Source organism: Physeter macrocephalus, chromosome 19 (genome assembly GCF_002837175.3).
Source record: "Physeter macrocephalus isolate SW-GA chromosome 19, ASM283717v5, whole genome shotgun sequence".
NCBI classification, from domain to species: domain Eukaryota; kingdom Metazoa; phylum Chordata; class Mammalia; order Artiodactyla; family Physeteridae; genus Physeter; species Physeter macrocephalus.
Window position 1 is genome coordinate 35553421 of NC_041232.1, and position 18163 is coordinate 35571583.

Consider the following 18163-nt stretch of genomic DNA (forward strand, 5'->3'; position numbering starts at 1 on the left):
CAATAGCTTTTAAGTTTCATTAGGTTCCATTTGTTTATTTTTGTTTTTATTTCCATTTCTCTAGGAGGTGGGTTGAAAAGGTTCTTGCTGTGATTTATTTCATAGAGTGTTCTGCCTACATTTTTCTCTAAGAGTTTTACAGTGTCTGGCCTTACATTTAGGTCTTTAATCCATTTTGAGTTTATTTTTGTGTATGGTGTTAGGGAGTGTTCTAATTTCATTCTTTTACATGTAGCTGTGCAGTTTTCTCAGCATCACATATTGAAGAGCTGTCTTTTCTCCATTGTATATCCTTGCCTCCTTTATCAAAAATATGGTGACCATATGTGCGTGGCTTTACCTCTGGGCTTTCTGTCCTGTTCCACTGATCTCTATTTCTGTTTTTGTGCCAGCACCACACTGTCTTGATTACTGTAGCTTTGTAAAATAGTCTGAAGTCCGGGAGCCTGATTCCTCCAGCTCCACCTTTCTTTCTCAAGATGGCTTTGGCTATTTGGGCTCTTTTGTGTTAGCATACAAATTGTGAAATTTTTTGCTCTAGTTCTGTAAAAAATGCCATTGGTACTCTGATAGGGATTGCATTGAATCTCTAGATTGTTTTGGGTAGTATAGTCATTTTCACAATGTTGATTCTTCCAACCCAAGAACATGGTATATCTCTCCATCTGTTTGTATTATCTTTGATTTCTTTCATCAGTGTCTTATAGTTTTCTGCATACAGATCTTTTGACTTCTTAGGTAGGTTTATTCCTAGGTATTTTTTTCTTTTTGTTGCAATGGTAATGGGAGTATTTCCTTAATTTCTCTTTCAGATCTTTCATCATTAGTGTATGGGAATGCAAGAGATATCTGTGCATTAATTTTTTTATTTTATTATTTTTATTTTATTTTATTTTGTATTTTTTAACATGTTTATTGGAGTATAATTGCTTTACATGGTGTGTTCGTTTCTGCTTTATAACAAACTGAATCAGTTACACATATACATATGTCCCCATATCTCTTGCATCTCCCTCCCTCCCACCCTCCCTATCCCAACCCTCTAGGTGGTCACAAAGCACCGAACTGATCTCCCTGTGCTATGCAGCTGCTTCCCACTAGCTATCTATTTTACGTTTAGTAGTGTATATATGTACATGCCACTCTCTCACTTTGTCCCAGCTTACCCTTCGCCATCCCCGCATCCTCAAGTCTATTCTCTACTAGGTCTGCATTTTTTTTTTTTTTTTGCCATACACAGGCCTCTCACTGTTGTGGCCTCTCCTGTTGTGGAGCACAGGCTCCGGACACACAGGCTCAGCGGCCATGGCTCACGGGCCTAGCTGCTCCACAGCATGTGGGATCTTCCCGGACTGGGGCACGAACCCGTGTCCCCTGCATTGGCAGGCAGACTCCAACCACTGCGCCACCAGGGAAGCCCTAGGTCTGCATCTTTATTCCTGTCTTGCCCCTAGATTCTTCATGACCATTTTCTTGTTTAGATTCCATATATATGTGTTAGCATACAGTGTTTGTTTTTCTCTTTCTGACTTACTTCACTCTGTATGACAGTCTCTAGGTCCATCCAACTCACTACACATACCTCAGTTTCCTTCCTTTTTATGGTTGAGTAATATTCCATTGTATATATGTGCCACATCTTTATCCATTCATCTGTCGATGGACACTTAGGTTGATTCCATGTCCTGGCTATTGTAAACAGAGCTGCAATGAACATTTTGGTACATGACTCTCTTTGAATTATGGTTTTCTCAGGGTATATGCCCAGTAGTGGGATTGCTGGGTCATACGGTAGTTGTATTGGTAGTTTTTTAAGGAACCTCCATACTGTTCTCCATAATGGCTGTATCAATTTACATTCCCACCAACAGTGCAAGAGGGTTCCCTTTTCTCCACACCCTCTCCAGCATTTATTGTTTCTAGATTTTTTGATGATGGCCATTCTGACCGGTGTGAGATGATATCTCATTGTAGTTTTGATTTGCATTTCTCTAATGATTAATGATGTTGAGCATTCTTTCATGTGTTTGTTGGCAATCTGTACATCTTCTTTGGAGAAATGTCTATTTAGGTCTGCTAGCCGGGAGAAGTCAAGTTTTTCTTTTTTTTTTAGGTTACCACTTTCAAGTCTCAAATAAAAAACCAAAAACATGAAGCAGAAAAGTAATTCCATCAGCATTTTCCTAACAATCATTATCAAAAGCAGAATTAGAATAGATCTGATGTCTGGCTAGTGCCCTCTCCTCTGAACAAGAAATTACAAAGAAATTCAGGTTACAACCCAGTTAGAGGGATAGTCATAGAGGTATAGACTATTAAAGCTGGAAGAGCTTCAGAGTTCACCTGATCCAGGAACCTTATTTTAAGAGAAAGATTCTAAGGTCAATGTGTTTAAATGAGGGTCTTAACTAAGACCACACACCACCTAGTTAGAGACTGGAGAGTACAAAATCTCAGGTCCCTTATGTCAGTGTTTCCCTTTGATAAAATATATACTCCCAATAAAAGGAAACTTCTTGAGGATTCTGAGAACATGTAGACATATTCTTATATCTATTCCTAGATATCAGATTAAGAAACTTAATCCATAATCTTTGGATATATCATCTTTCAGATCTGAGTTATTGTTATAAAAATGTTTTGCCTGGAACACTGGACAACCACATGCAGAAAAATGAAATTGCACCGCTATCTTACACCACTCACAAAAATTAACTCAAAATGGATTAAAGACTTAAATGTAAGTCTTTAAAATTCCCAGAAGAAAACATAGGGGAAAATCTCTTTGACATAGGTCTTGGCAATTATTTTTTTTTAATATAACACTAAAAGCACAAGCAACAAAGGCAAAAATAAATAAGTGAGACTCCATAAAACCAAAAAGTAGTTTTCTGGTGTCATCTTTAGGATTCTCTATGTATAGTATCATGTCATCTGCAAACAGTGACAGATTTACTTCTTCTTTTCCAATTTGTATTTCTTTTTCTTCTCTGATTGCCAAGGCTAAGACTTCCAAAACTATGTTGAATAATAGTACTGAGAGTGGACATCCTTGTCTTGTTCCTGATCTTAGTGGAAATGGTTTGAGTTTTTCACCATTGAGAACGATGCTCGCTGTGGGTTTGTCATATATGACCTTTATTATGTGGGAGACAAGTTCCCTCTATGCCTACTTTCTGGAGGGTTTTTATCATAAATGGGTGTTGAATATTGTCAAAAGTGTACTCTGCATCTCTTGAGATGATCATATGGTTTTTCTCCTTCAATTTGTTAGTATAGTGTATCATGTTGATTGATTTGTGTATACTGAAGAATCCTTGCATTCCTGGGATAAACCCCACTTGATCATGGTGTATGATCCTTTTATTGTGCTGTTGGATTCTGTTTGCTAGTATTTTGTTGAGGATTTTTGCATCTATGTTCATCAGAGATATTGGCCTGTAGTTTTCTTTCTTTGTGACATCTTTGTCTGCTTTTGGGATCAGGGTGATGGTGGCCTCGCAGAATGAGTTTGGGAGTGTTCCTCCCTCTGCTATATTTTGGAACAGTTTGATCAGGATTAGTGTTAGCTCTTCTCTAACTTTTTTTCTTGATAAGTCTGGCTAATGGTTTATCAATTTTATTTATCTTCTCAAAGAACCACGTTTTAGTTTTATTGATCTTTGCTATCATTTCCTGCATTTCTTTTTCATTTATTTGTGATATGATCTTTATGATTTCTTTCCTTCTGCTTACTTTGGGTGTTTTTTGTTTTTCTTTCTCTAATCGCTTTAAGTTTAAGGTTAGGTTGTTTATTTGAGATGTTTCTTGTTTCTTGAGGTAGGATTGTATTGCTATTGTTTGTTCTTCTTTCTCTAGTTCCTTTAGGTGTAAGGTTAGATTGTTTACTTGAGATTTTTCTTTTTTATTGAGGTAGGCTTGTATAGCTATAAACTTCCCTCTCAGAACTGCTTTTGCTGCCTCCCATAGGTTTGGATCATCGTGTTTTCATTGTCATTTGTTTCTAGGTACTTTTTGATTTCCTGTTTGATTTCATCAGTGATCTCTTGGTTATTAGTAGTGTATTTTTTAGCCTCCATGTGTTTGTATTTTTTACACATTTTTTCCTGTAATTGATATCTAGTCTCATAGCGTTATGGTTCGAAAAGATACTTGATACGATTTCACTTTTCTTAAATTTACCAAGGCTTGATATGTGACCCAAGATATGATCTATCCTGGAGAATGTTCCATGAGCACTTGAGAAGAAAGTGTATTCTGTCATTTTTGGGTGGAATGTCCTATAAATATCAATGAAGTCCATCTTGTCTATTTCCCATTATTATCACAGCTACCATAGTGACCTTTTTCATTTGCTCCCTCTCCTTCGTGTTTATGCTGCATTCAATATCTTGCAGGTGTGGTAAATTGATGAAAAATGACAGATACTCCCAATGAACACTAGATGTCACCCTTATCTTTTGTTTGAACAAATGATCAGCCACTGAGTCTGTGTCTTAACTCAGTTTTTAAAAACTCATTTTCTGATTAGATCTTGGAGTTTAAAAAAAAGCTCTCATCTTGAAGTGTTTTTTTTTTTAAAGAAACCAACTTTTTAGATTTTCATAGCTTCAGCAGTGCTTAAAGCTCAAAACAAAAACAACTCTAATTTATCTTTAAAAATCTACTGAGCAACGTTATTTGAGTTAGCTCATCACCAGCCCAGGTTGTATTTGCTGACTCTTAGAACAGACATATGGATTTCAAAAAGCATGTAATTAATTGTATTTCCTCGAAAAATAATGGAACTTCAGGAAAAGGCTGAAAAATTTTGTCTTAAGATTTTTTCTAATCTTCTGGGATTTCTTTGTGGTTTTTTTTTTTTTTGTACATCATAATTTTATTTCATTTGTTTGTTTATTAAGGGATAGTTGATTTACAATGTTATATTAGTTTCAGATATACAACATAGTGATTCAATATTTTCATAGAGTATATTCAAATTAAAGTTATTATAAAATATTGGCTATATCCCGTGCTGTACATTAATTACACGCTTGTATCTTATTTGTTTTATACCTAATAGCTTGTATCTCTTAATCTCCTTCACCTATCTTGCCTCTCCCCTCTCCTCCCCTCTTCCCACTGGTAACCACTAATTTGTTCTCTGAATTTATGTGTCTGTTTCTGTTTTGTTATATTCGTTCATTTATTTTATTTTTTAAGATTCCACATATAAATGAAAACATACAGTATTTGTCTTTGTCTGACTTACTTCATTAAGTTTAAGTTCCTCCAGGTCCATCCATGTTGCGAATGGCAAATTTTCATTCTTATGACTAATATTCCAGTGTATATAAATATACCACATCTTTATCCATTCCACTGTTGATGGATACTTAGGTTGCTTCCATTTCTTGGCTATTGTAAATAATGCTGCTGTGAACATTGGGGGTGTATGTATCTTTTTGAATTAGTGTTTTCTTTTTCTTCAGTTAAATACACAGGAGTGAAATTCCTGTGTATAGCATGGTAGTTCTATTTTTAGTTTTTTGAGGATCCTCCATACTGTTTTCCATAGTGGCTGTATCAATTTACATTTCCACCAACAGTGCACTAGGGTTCCCTTCTCTCCACATCTTTGCCAACATTTATTATCTGTTTTCTTTTTGACAATAGCCATTCTGACAGCTATGAGGTGATAACTCATCATGGTTTTGATTTGCATTTTCCTGATAGTTAGTGATGTTGATCATCTTTTCATGTGCCTGTTGGCCATCTATAAGTCTTCTTTGGAAAAATGACTATTCAGGTCTTCTGCCCATTTTTTAATTGGGTTGTTTGGTTTTTGATATTGAGTTTATGAGTCCTTTATATATTTTGGATATTAATCCCTTATCAGACACATCATTTGAAAATATTTTGTCCCATTCAGTAGGTTGTCTTTCCATTTTGCTGATGGTTTCCCTCACTCAGCAAAAGCTTTTAAGTTTACTTAGGCCCCATTTGTTTATTTTTGCTTTTGTTTTCCTTGCCAGAGGAGACAGATCCAAAAAAATATTGCTAAGACTTATGTCAGAGTGGACTACCTACATTTTCTTCTAGGGGTTTTATGGTTTCCAGCTTTATATTTAGGTCTCTAATCCATTTTGAGTTTAGGTGTGAGAAAATGTTCTAATTTCATTCTTTCACATGTAGCTGTCCAGTGTTCCCAACACCACTTACTGAAGAGACTGTCTTTTCCCCATTGGATATTTTTGCCTCCTTTGTCATAGATTAATTGACCATATGTGCATGGGCTTATTTCTGGGCTCTCTATTCCGTTCCATTGATCTATGTGTCTGTTTTTGTGCCAGTATCATACTGTTTTGATTACTGTAGCTTTGTAGTGTAGTCTGAATTGAGGGAGCATGATGCTTCCAGTTTTGTTCTTTTTTCTCAAGATTGCTTTGCAACTCAGGGTCTTTTGCAGTCCCATATGAATTTTAGGATTATTTGTCCTAATTCTGTGAAAAATGTCATGGGTATTTTGATAGGGATTGCATTAAATCTGTAGATTGCTATGGGTAGCATGGACATTTTAACAATATGGATTCTTCCAATCCATGAACATAGGATATCTTTCTTCAATTTTCTTAATCAAAGTCTTATAGTTTTCAGAGTGTAGGTGTTTCACCTCCTTGGTTGAGTTTATTCCTAGGTATTTTATACTTTTTGATGTGATTGTAAATTCTCACCTTTGCAGTAAGAGTGGGTGGTAACTATTTATGATTTATTATAATTATCTATAGAAACTTCAAAGAAATAAATAATTTAAAAGAGGTCTGAAGGATACACTAAAACAACACTGTACCAAAGAAAACGACTTAGAACATACTTTCAGAAGGAAAGTCTTGATAGAGCTTTCATTTTTTAAAAGTATTTTTAAAATATTTCTTTTCACAGAAAGACTCACCTTATATTAACTTTTATTTTCCTTCTCAAACTAACAATCTCCCAGTTTACCAGCTTTGTAAATGGTTCTACTCCCATCGAATTATTAGGTTGTTTATTTGAGATTTTTCTTGTTTCCTTAGGTAAGCATGTATCGCTATAAACTTCCCTCTTAGAACTGCTTTTGCTGCATCCCATAGGTTTTGGATCATCATGTTTTCGTTTTCACTTGTCTCTATGTACTTTAAATTTTCCTCTTTAATTTCTTCAGTGATCCGTTGGTTATTTAGTAGAATACTGTTTAGCCTCCATGTGTTTGTGTTTTTTGCAGTTTTTTTTTCTTGTAGTTGATCTCTAGCCTCATAGTTGTTGTCAGAAAAGATGCCTGAAATGATTTCAATTTTCTTAAATTTACAGAGGCTTGTTTTGTGGCCTAGCATGTGATCTGTCCTGGAGAATGTTCCATATGCATTTGAAAAGGATGTGTGTTCTGCTGCTTTCAGATGGATGCTCTCTATATATTATTTAAGTCCATTTGTCTAATGTGTTATTTAAGGCCTGTGTTTTCTTATTGATTTTCTGTCTGGATGATCTGTCCATTGATGTAAGTGGTGTGTTAAAGTCCCCTATTATTATTGTGTTACTGTCGATTTCTCCTTTTATGTCTGTTAATATTTGCCTTATATATTTAGGTGCTCCTATGTTGGGTGCATATATATTTACAATTGTTATATTTTCTTCTTGGATTGATCCCTTGATCCTTATGTAGTGTTCTTCTTTGTCTCTTGTAAAGTCTTTATACTAAAGTCTCTCTTGTCTGATATAAATATTGCTACTTTGGCTTTCTTTTGATTTCTATTTGCATGGGATACCTTTTTCCATCCCCTCACTTTCAGTCTGTATGTGTCTCTACATCTGAAGTAAGTCCCTTGTAGGTATTGTATATATGGGTCTTGTTTTTGTATACATTCAGCTACTCTATGTCTTTTGGTTGGAGCATTTAGTCCGTTTATATTTAAGGTAATTATTGATATGTATGTTCTTATTGCCATTTTGTTGACTGTTTTGAATGTTTTTGTAGGTTTTTTTCCCCTTTCTTCTTCTTTTGTTCTCTTCTCTTGTGATTTGATGACTCTTTAGTGTTATGTTGGATTCCTTTTTCTTTTTTGTGTGTATATCTATTACAGTTTTGGTTTGCAGTTACTTATCACCTAAAATTTTGTGGTCATTCTTTTTTTAAAAAAATTTTATTTATTTTTGGCTGTGTTGGGTCTTTGTTGCTGCACACGGGCTTTCTCTAGTTGCATCGAGTGTGGGCTTCTCTTGTTGCGGAGCATGGGCTCTAGGAATGCAGGCTCAGTAGTTGTGGCACGTGGGCTCTAGAGTGCAGGCTCAGTAGCTGTGGTGCACAGGCTTAGTTACTCTGTGGGATATGGGATCTTCCCAGACCACGAAGTGAACCCATGTCCCAGGCAATGGCAGGCAGATTCTTAACCATTGCACCACCAGGGAAGTCCCTGAGAAGTATTTCTAAGGAAATAATTCTCAAGCCACTAGGATGCCTCAACTCTGGGGAAAAAAGACCAACTCCACTGTAAATAATTCTACATAGAACCCTTAAGGAACAACTCAGGTAGAAACTCCTTGTAAATTTGAACTAATCTAAGAAAATTCACATGCTATAAAGAACTATGAAATACTTTAGGTGACTAATCCTGGGAACATCATGGTTCATCTCAGTCAGGGCTTCAAGAAAAGAGAATTTGACATTGCTGTCATTTGATCACAGCAGATGTTACTGATCATGTTCTTTTCTTTGTTGGATTCTACTTGATCTGAACTGCCAAAATAGTGTTATTTATATTAGTGAAAGAACACTGAGTCTTTTTTTATTTTGGCCTCGCTACGTGGGATCATAGTTCCCCAACCAGGGATTAAACCTGGGCCACAGCAGTGAAACTGATGAGTCCTAACCACTGGCACCAAGGAATTCCTAACACTGATTCTTGAAAGCATTCCTCTTGTGGCAATAATGTTTTTTGTTATACTGTGAGTGCAGCTTCTGCAAATAATTGAAAATTTCATCTTCTTATTTTATCAAGCAGTTCAGCCTCTTTGCAATTCATTTTGTTGGTGAATATCTATTTGACAAGCCTTCAGTTCCAAGGTGATTTTTAGTGATTGATTGAGTTAGAAATAAAGTAACATTTTACTCCTTTCCTCAAAGAGGGGTAATTTCTCCCATAAAACTTAATGGATACAATATAGGGTAGGCTAATCTATTAAATTTTCCTGACATTTATTATTGGCTTCATTTAGGAGATCAAGCTTGAGCCTGAAACTAAGCAACATTTGTATTTTGTTGCCTGACCTAAGAGGGAAACTAAGAATCATGTTTTAAGGTATTGGAATGAAGTGTTCAGTTTTCCTTTGTCTCTCAGGGTCTTCTGATTCTGGTTCTGGTTATATTTTGCCATGTGCTTTGATTCAGTATCTTCCTTCATTCTCAGTTTAGTGCAGAGAAGGAACATTAAACACATACAGCTACCTGCAAATAAGATTTAAGCACCACTTTTAATGCACAGAGTGTTTTGTTCCCAAATTAAAATTAATTTTTCTAATATTTGCGTAAAAGTTATATTTATATGTAGAGAAAGCTTTTATCCTTACTCCAAAAATTTTTTTTCCAAGATTGGATAGAGGAAATTGGGAAAAACTGTCCAGATGGTGGTAGCCTACATTATAAATAGAGTCCTGCCTTAGATATTTCTTCCTTCTCTTAATATGTTTTTTTTTTTTGCGGTACACGGGCCTCTCACTCTCGTGGCCTCTCCCGTTGCAGAGCACAGGCTCCGGACGCGCAGGCCCAGCGGCCATGGCCCACGGGCCCAGCTGCTCTGCGGCATGTGGGATCCTCCCAGACCGGGGCACGAACCCACGTCCCCCACATCGGCAGGTGGACTCTCAACCACTGCGCCACCAGGGAAGCCCTCTTAATATGTTTTTAATAATGTTGGTTGCCATTTATTGAACATGTTCTATGTGTCATTTGCTAAACTGGGCATTTTTTGTGTTTTTCATTTAACTTATTTAGTCTGCACATCAACCCTATGAGCTAGGTTTTACTATTCTGTTTTACAGTTGAGGAGATGGAGGTCAGTGACATTAAATAACAGGCTAAAGTCACACAGCCAGTGTGTGACAGCACAGGGACTCAAACCCAGTTCTTTCTGGACCCAAAGTATGTTTGTTTGTTTTTAACCACACTGTACTTTCTTTTATGCCTTTCCCCCACAAATATTCTCAAGTAGATAATCATACGAATAACTTACAACCTTCAAGTGTTTGGGAGATTTTGAATCTTTGGCATTTTCTGCCACTTTCAATGAGCTAGTCTAAAATGTTAACGAAACACAGAGGACTTATCTGAGTCAAGTGGACAGTTTTAGAAAACACTTACCAGATTGTCTTTTAAAATACAAAAAGAAATAAGACATACAAAGTATTTTTCAAAATTAACCTGAGAGATTAGATACCCTTTGTAGTACTGAAAAAAGTCTTTCCGCATTATCTACATTCTGTAACCATGAGAGTTGATATAAAGGCTGAAATGTGGTAGAGCACTCAATTTTTTTCTCTATTTACTTATTTGGTTGCGCCAGGTATTTGTTGTGGCACGTGGGCTCCTTAGTTGTGGCATGTGAACTCTTAGTTGCGGCATGCATGTGGGATCTAGCTCCCTGGCCAGGGATCGAACCCAGGCCCCCTGTATTGGGAGCACAGAGTCTTAACCACTGTGCCACCAGGGAAGTCCCAAGCACTCAATTTTTATTGTGAGGTAGGGAAGAATCCTGTAGATTTCTAAGAGCCTAAGAAGCCTCAAGGGCTGTTAGTCCTCTGCTCAGACTACCAGGGAAAACTATGAAAGTTTATGTTGATAAATATGCTGAAGGAGCAGTAACTCAAGGCCCCAACATAGATTAAAGGTGAAAGGACAGATGATCACAAGTGAAGTCAGTGGACCATGTGGAAGGGCCCAAAGAGGTGCTATACTGAGGTGCTATACAAGTCAATTTATGACTGTAGTTATCATCTTTAAAAAAAAAGAATATAAACATAAATGTAACTAGCAATAGTTAATTCATCATTTTATTTGCAGAACGTTACTCTTAATTTCTGTTATTCTCTAGGAGGTTTGCTTTATTTATTTAATAAATGTTGGATATTAGATGCAAGCTTCATTCAAAACTGAAATATCGTCCATTTAAACTGTCACCAGAATTAGAGGCACGTATAACTTAATTTTTCATCCCTTATTTTACCCCCAGGGAAAATGTTTAATTAAATTTAGATTTGATCACCAAATATATTTTTTCTTTCTCACTATATTAGCTGTGATATTCAGTCATAACCAAAAACAACAACCACAACCCTGGAAACTAGGCGCCACACAAATTAAAGGGAAATTAATTTTGTCCTGATTATAAGATAACTAAAATTTAGAATTATATAAAATATGCATTCTAAAGGCAAGATCTAAAGAACTTTTAATAACTATTCAGTGTTTCTAATTAAACAAATTAAAAATACTCTGTAACCATCTAAGTAAAGGAAAAAAAAACTATGTAAATGTATAGGCCTTTAAGAAGTTAGAGGATTTTAGAGAAATGGGAAAATATATAGACTTAAAAATAATAGATGGAACATTATTAAAGCTATTGAATGAGGATTTAGGTTTATCCTTCCTTCCCTGACCAAGCACAGCAGTGCTATTAAGGGAAGTAACACCTATTTAAAGGATGTTAAGAAAGTAAAATTTTGTTTCACACCACTAGCCTAACATTGCAGCCTGAGGTTGGTCAGATGACACCTTTTGTAATTACGGTGGCAAATGCTGGTCTGTATAGAGTCCCAAGAGAATTCTAGGCTCTGGGCTTAAAATCTTGGTTTCTCTTTGATATGGAGGGCTAGAGGATCCTCCCTGCCCTTCCCCAAACCCTTCATTTCACCATTCCTCTTCCAAAAGGCAGGTTCAGCAAAAACCCATTAAACTTTTCTTTATTCTCTCCTTTACTCACCCTTATTTCTTCCAATTTCATGTTTATTTGTCATCTATTTTTTATTTTATAACATTAGTCTTCTTTACCTATGTTCTCTTTTATCCTTCTATTTCCCAATAATTTTTAGCCAACATTTAATTGTTTAGTAGTTATAGAATAGGCTCTGCATTTAAAAAAGGACATCATTTCTCATGCATATCACCTGTAAAAATCACGTGACAGCTACGTCACTGGAACCTATTGAACTTTATAGTTCAGTTTCAATCACTAACCACTGTTAAACCTTATTTAGGCAGCATTTAGCTGTGTGTTAAGAGCTAACTGACTTTTTTTTTAATGTCTTTGTATACTGCTTTCTCAATGTATATGATCTTTTTAAATGTTAAGGTAGATGGATTAAAATTTGTTGTTGTCAGTGTTTTATATGAAAACAGTGTCAATGCACATTTAAGTAATGTTCCCAAATGGCAGCCAGTAGGAGCTTTGAACATGGAGAGAAGGTACACCACAGTAATGCTAAACAACAGCAACCACAAAAGGCAACAACAAGGGAAACAAGCCCAAGTACTTAAAGCTACCTGAAGTAGCTTTGATTTGTGGAGATTGAGTATACACTCATTTGATCTGAATTTTAAAATGAATCATACTTTGAATCTGACCCCAGCCTCCTGGCCCATTTTGCCTTATCTTTGCACAAAGCTCCAGTATTCTGGAAGCAACAGAAGCATAGAAACTGAGAGTAACACAATGACTGACAATTTCTAGGGTTCCTTATGCTGCTAGGCCATTTCATTCAGACACAACGATCCTTTAGGGAAATGGGTATTGTTATCATGATCGCTCCTTTTCTAGAAACTATGGGTTGTCTATTAAATTCTGACACTTACAGAATCATTTCATGATTTCGGAGGGGACATATGTGCTCACGAGTGTGTCCTAGAGCATTCTTCCTTTCATTCCACAAGTGTGCTGGGATACAGGCACACATGGTACAGATGTGAACAAGCCACCACAATCTCTGATTTTAGAAAAGGATGCAAGGCTGACCCTCATCCCCTTGGAGGGAAACTGTTCCTTCTTTGCTGCAGAATCTAGTCAGAACCGTCTTGATTTATGCTTGTAAGTTTACTGTCAAGATTTTGAACCCTTTGAACCCACTCAGTTTGTCTCTAATCCTGCTTCCATAAAACAAAGTTATTTTGATGGTTCATCCTTTTCTTCAAAGAACTCACCTTAGAATTAATAATAATAGTAATAGTCGCTGAAAATTAATTAGCACTATATTTCAGGTATTGTACTAAATATCTCTCATGCACTTTCTCATTTCATCCTTAGAACAATTTATGAGGTATATATTATTCCCTATTTTAAAAAAAGAGAAACTGAGGATTGGAAAGAATGCAAAACTTCACCAAGGTTATGCCTAGTAAGTGGTGAAAAATTGACTTTGAATCTGTCTGACTTCAAAGTTCCAATTTTTCTCCTTATTTTCCTATTCTCCACTGTCCGCTCTACTTTAGTTTAAAATTAGCACAGATGCTTTTTTCTGTCATGTGGATCATTAACAGAACTGTTTAATCTTGGATTTTTCATTACTCTGGGGACTATCAGTTTCATTTTTAGCTCTATCCCAGGCCAGATTAACCAAATTTGTTGATTGGTTTTAATAAACACCTTCGGTTGTTTATTCACTTAATTAATTTGTGGCAAGTGTATTGTGCTGCCGTTTGGTCACCACCCATCATATCATCTGGCTTCTAGCTTCCAGCTTCTAGTGAAATACAACTTAATGCTTTTTTTCCTGTATTTTTCTCTTGAGGTGAGTGATGAACTCATCCAAATTGAACTTTTGATTCTAGGTTCTCTCGTTAATAAGGCAGTTCTCAACAAATTGGCATCTGCCCTGTTAATGACTTACTTGTACAACTGCATCCATTTTACCATTCGAGGCTGCCAGGTTCTCCCTCACCATCGATGTCCTGACTTTTCCCATGGTGACAGCCACCAAAGCTTATGTTCAACTTGTGTCTAATTTCCTGAGGAGGGAGTGGGGACAGGGATTCTGACAACACCTGAAGAGAATAGAAATAAAAGAGTATTTGCTTCTGTAATGGTGACTAGACATTAGAGGTAAATTACTGTTACTTTTTTATAACTAGGTTATTATGACATCACTAAATTTGTTTTCTATTTCGAATTCTCCACAATGTGAAGGTCTTTATTCTTGAAGTTCCTCAGGCTCTTACAGCACAGGAAACAAGAACAAAATGCTTGATTTTAAGATGCTTTGTAGTGCATTAATCAGCCCTTTTCAAATTTGTTTTAAGCAAAGAGAATTCTTTTGGTGATAATATTTTACCACAAGTTATGCTCGCCATGACTTCCAATGTTTACATACGGATAATAAAAAAAGATGACTCACCACTCTCCTAGATGCCGCATTTTGCCCATCCACGCCTTTACCACAGTGCATCAAAAATAAATACAATTTAACAGCTCAGAAAGTTGATCTTATTTGAAAGAGCTTTTATAATGTTCTAAATGACATTGGACATGGGACGTGTCTGCAGTCATCGGTTATTTCTGTCTGCCCAGAATCATTTCCACTTCTTTGGGTAAACAATGTCCGGATTTTCCTTTGGAATAGTATACCTGAACCTTTCTCGGTGGGCATGGTCTGCATCAACGTGAGACCCTGGCCCTACCGCCTCTTTCCAGTTCAAGGCTTGATCATGTGACCCGGGCCTAATTAATCAGAGTTGCTGTGATTGGTTCAGGAGTGAGTATGTGATCCTCTCCAGGCCAATGAGAGTAAGCCTTGGGTCTTTTCTAAAACAGGGGAGAAAAATATGTCTTCTTTCTGCCCAGTTTACTAAGCCCTTCAGATGTACCTTCCGAGTTGCTTCTGGCTGCCTTTGCTAATACTGCCCGAGCTCATTTTCTCAGAGGAAGGCAGGGCCAAGAGATGGAGAGTGACTTGTGATGAAGTTGTTTAAACACCTGAGGTCAAATGTGCTTCTAAGCTCTGCTCTACCCATAGCTTCTTTACTTACATTGAGTAAAAAAAAAAATCCCTTTTTCATTTAAGCTAATTTGAATTGGGATTCTGTCACTTGCAACCAAAATAATTCTGACTAATGCAGAGAGTAAAGGTGGAGGGAATCTGGAGAAGTACATGCTAGAGTTAACTTGTTCTCCAGGAAATGATAGCCTGCTTGGAAAGGAGAGGGAGGCAGCACATGTAAAAATAAACAGATAGTTAAATGTCAAATTATATGGTGTAGACTCTAAATGCTATATAACGGTAGCAAACACAGAGATCAACTTTCTCTGAAGTCCCTGGGAGAGGAGGTAATGGAGAAGGTAGAAACTGAGTCAGCCTTAAAGGGTAGGTAGGAATTTGAATAAGGGAGAAGGTCAAGGGAGAGAATTCCAGGTAGGAAAAGCCTGAAGGCAAAACACTGAACTGCAAAGGGTGCATTGTTGAGAGTAGGGGATAACAAGGAGGTCAGGTAGACTGGAGTGGAGGTGTGGTGTTAGAGGTCACCGACAGCAAAGCTGCAGAGGTGACTGGGACCAGGTGTCATTGGCCTTGAATACTGAGCAGAAAATTTGTAATTTTGGGGGGGCAGGCATTAGGGAACCACTATATAAATTTGAATGGGTGATTAAATATTAAACAGGAACATTTATCCGGCAATGTTGTGAATGATGGGTAGATTTGGGAATACGGGAGAGACTGAAGCCAGTGTGATTAGGTATGTAGCCACAGTAGTGGTTAAATATTACAGACCTGCCAATTTATTGTTATGAGGAGGTCTTTCACTGCCTTGGTTAAATTTGTTCCTAGGTATTTTATTCTTTTTGATAAGATTATAAATGGGATCATTTTCTTAATTTCTCTTACTGATAGTTCATTATTAGTGTATAGAAATGCAACAGATTTTTGCATATTGATTTTGTATTCTACAACTTTACTGAATTTGTTTATTAGTTCTAACAGTAATTTGATGAAGTCTTTAGGGTTTTCTGTATGTAATATTAAGTCATCTGCAAATAGTGACAGTTTTACTACTTCCTTTCCAGTTTGGATGCCTTTCTTTCTTTTTTTTGTCTAAGTTCTCTGGCTAGAACTTCCAATACTATGTCGAAGCAATGGGAGTGGGTATCCTTGTCTTGCTCCTGATTTTGGAGGAAAAGCTTTCAGCTTTTCACTTTGGAGTATGATGTTAACTGTGGGCTTTTCTCTTGATTTATTTAAAAATAATTTTGGCTCACAAGAATGATGAGATGAAAAAAGTAAAGCATATTAAGTTCTTTTTGAAGTCCTCTGTCAACAGTATAGTAACTTCGCATTTAAAAAGCCAACTGAAATAAGATATAAGAAAACATTAACACATCAAGCATTTGTACCAAGATCAGGATGTTCTAAGGCTTATTAACTAGTTGGCTTTTTAAAAAAAAAAATTTATATATTTATTTATTTTGGGCTGCTTTGGGTCTTTGTTGCCTCGCACAGGCTTTCTCTAGCTGTGGCAAGTCAGGGCTACTCTTTGTTGTGGTGCGCGGGCTTCTCACTGTGGTGGCCTCTCTTGTTTCAGAGCATGGGCTCTAGGCGTGCAGGCTTCAGTAGTTGAGGCACGCGAGCTCAGTAGTTGTGGCTCACGGGCTCTAGAGCGCAGGATCAGTAGTTGTGGCGCACGAGCCTAGTTGCTCCACAACATGTGGGATCTTCCCCGACCAGGGCTCGAACCCGTGTCCCCTGCACCGGCAGGCAGATTCTTAACCACTGCACCACCAGGGAAGTCCCAATATTTTATTTTTTTATTTATTTGGCTGCATCAGGTCTTCAGTTGTGGTGTGTGGGCTCCAGAGCACACGGGCTTAGTTGCCCTGTGGCATGTGGGATATTAGTTCCCGACCAGGGCTCGAACCCACATCCCCTGCATTGGAAGGCGGATTTTTAACCACTGGACCACCAGGGAATTCCCAATACATTGTTAAAAGTAGGTTTAACTGTTATCTCTGAAATGTCTCCTATCCTTCCCTGCCTTTCAATTTCCACCAACCCTGTTCGAGTTCAGACCCTCATACCCTGCCCTGGGTTATTGAATTGGGTTCCTCTTTATTTCCTTGCCTTCTTTTTGTTTCTCTTTCCAATTCAACTCATGTATTGCTGCCAGATAATCTTCCTAAATTACAGCTCAGATCATACCAATTCCCTGCTCCAAAAAGTTAACAATTTCCCATTGCTTTCCAAAAGCTTTAATGGAGATTTCAAGGTCATCCAAAGGTATGTACTCCACTTCCCTCCGCAGCCTTATTTCTCAGCACATCTTGCTTGCACTGCATACTCCATAAAATCAGATTATGCTTTCCTCCTTGGACAAGAGCATAGCTTTTCTGCCTGTCTGCCTTTACTCACACAATCCCTTTACCTGGGATACCCATCACACTAATCTCTACCTGCTAAAATTCCCGCATTTCCTTCCAGACCTGACACTAAAAAACTTTTTATTTCTAAATTGTTTATCTCTAAAGCCTGTACTTTCTTTCTCCTCAGGGTTCTCACAACTTTCTTTTTATGGCTGAGTAATATTCCATTGTATATATGTGCCACATCTTCTTTATCCATTCATCTGTTGATGGACAGTTAGGTTGCTTCCATGTCCTTGCTATTGTAAATAGAGCTGCAATGAACATTTTGGTACATGACTCTTTTTGAATTATGGTTTTCTCAGGGACAGCTTTCTATTCTAACCTCTTAGAGAACATGTCACATTTAGTCTCATACACAATAGCTGAATATCTCTCTTCCCCCAACTTGACAATGAGCAATTTGAGGGACCCGATCTTATTCATGTTTTATCCTCCACAGCACCAGTATAAACTTTACTTTTACTTTTGTCAATATTATGCATGCAGGGACTTCCCTGGTGGTGCAGTGGTTAAGAATCTGCCTGCCAACGCAGGGGACACGGGTTCCATCCCTGGTCCGGGATGATCCCACATGCCTCAGAGCAACTACGCCCGTGTGCCACAACTACTGCGCCTGCGCTCTAGAGCCCGCAAGCCACAACTACTGAGCCCACACGCCACAACTACTGAAGTCCGCGTGCAACTAGAGCCTGTGCTCCACAACAAGAGAAGCCACCGCAATGAGAAGCCCATGCACCGAAACGAAGAGTAGC

General features: G+C 37.4%; 1 protein-coding gene across 14 annotated transcripts in view; it reads right to left on the bottom strand.

Annotated features, from left to right (window-relative positions):
- Positions 1-18163, bottom strand: part of LOC102977306 (proteolipid protein 2-like) — a 130473-nt gene that overhangs the window by 74097 nt on the left and 38213 nt on the right. For 13 of the 14 annotated variants that reach the window (XR_008616041.1, XR_008616043.1, XR_008616042.1 and 10 more), the window contains one exon: positions 13891-14044. The gene's annotated coding sequence lies outside the window, so the exon portion shown is untranslated. Of the gene's footprint in view, positions 1-6971; positions 9461-13890; positions 14045-18163 lie in introns of those variants that run through there. The other variant, XR_008616040.1, reaches the window with a different exon arrangement.